Here is a 1,281-nt window from a genome sequence, read left to right as displayed (position 1 = left end):
CTGCGCCTCCCCCTCCGAGTCGGGGGGAGGATCAAGCCGAGGATGGGCCGACGTCTGGCACGTGGGGCCTCCTGTGTGCGTGCGAGGGAGTTGCGTTCGTGCGTGCGTGCGTGGCCACGGCCCCCCGCGGCCGTGGGTCTCCTGCCCTGTTGGCCGTGCCCCGGGTCGTGGTTCCGGGACGGACTAGACGGACGGGCGGAGGTTTAGACGGGCCCCTGTGGCGGGGGTCCCGTGGGGTTGGGCCCCAGCGGTGTGGGGCCCGGTTCGCGGTGGGGGAGGCGCGCCAAGGGTGCTGAGGCCGGCCGGCGTCCCCGGGCGTCGCGGGACCGCTCTCGTGCTGGTGGCGGTGGGATCCCGTGCACGTTTACCTGGCGGCCCGGCTCGCGCCTTCGTTGGTGTGCCCTTTCCCCCCCGAACCGCTCTGCACGCGCTGGTTGGGCCGTCGCCCGCTGGGCACCCTCCCCGTCGCCGCCGACCCCCCCCCACTTTGTCCCTGGCTTGCCTGGACGGCTGAAGGCGCGCTATGCCCTCGATCCACTCCCTCGGGACCAAAAACGGCCTCGCCGCTGTTGGGCGTTGTCCCCTCCCCGGCCTCTAGGGGCTCTTGGGGAGGGGGTCGTCCCTGGGCGAAGGAGCCTCGGCCCCCGGTGAGGAGGAGAGGCCGCGCGGGTCCAGTCGAGCGGGGCACGGAGGGATGTCGTCGTGCGTGTGGGAGAGTGTCCTGTTGGGGTCGGGTCGTGACTGTGCCGTGGTGGCCGGGGTCCCGAGCCCCGCGAGGTGGCCAGGGCCGGCCGTGGGCCGGGTCGTTGTCCTCGGGTGCCATGGGACCGCCCTTGTGCTGGAGGCCTTGGGCGGTGGGACCCCGTGTGCCCCGGTGGCCGACCTTGGGCCTTGGAAGGCGCCTTTTGAGGGGCTCTTGTGCTCCCTCGCGGCGGCCCGCGGTCCTCTTCCCCCGTGGCTGCTCCGGTTTCTGGCGCCCAAGCCCCTTGTCGCCGAGCCTTTGTCTCGCGGCCTCCCCGCGTCTGCCTGCCGACCCGGTGCCGCGCCCCGGCGCGCTGGTGCTTCTCAGGCCCGTTGTGGCCTCCCATCCGTGTCTGCCGCCGCCGGCCCGGCGGTGGTGTCGTGTGCCGACGAGGGGCCGTTCCTCCCGCCCTACGCCGTGCGCCCCCCCCGCTCCGGCGCGCGTGCCCGCCCGGGCGCGGGTCGGGTCCCGGCCGTCCGCTGTGGCCCTTGCGGCCGCGCGCTGCCTCCGGTGGTGGTTGGTGTGTGTGGGGGGGTCGG

Source organism: Mustela putorius, unplaced genomic scaffold (assembly GCF_011764305.1).
Source record: "Mustela putorius furo isolate JIRA1106 unplaced genomic scaffold, ASM1176430v1.1 tig00000398_pilon_pilon_pilon, whole genome shotgun sequence".
Classification (NCBI taxonomy): Eukaryota; Metazoa; Chordata; class Mammalia; order Carnivora; family Mustelidae; genus Mustela; species Mustela putorius.
Note: the sequence above shows the minus strand (reverse complement) of the source record.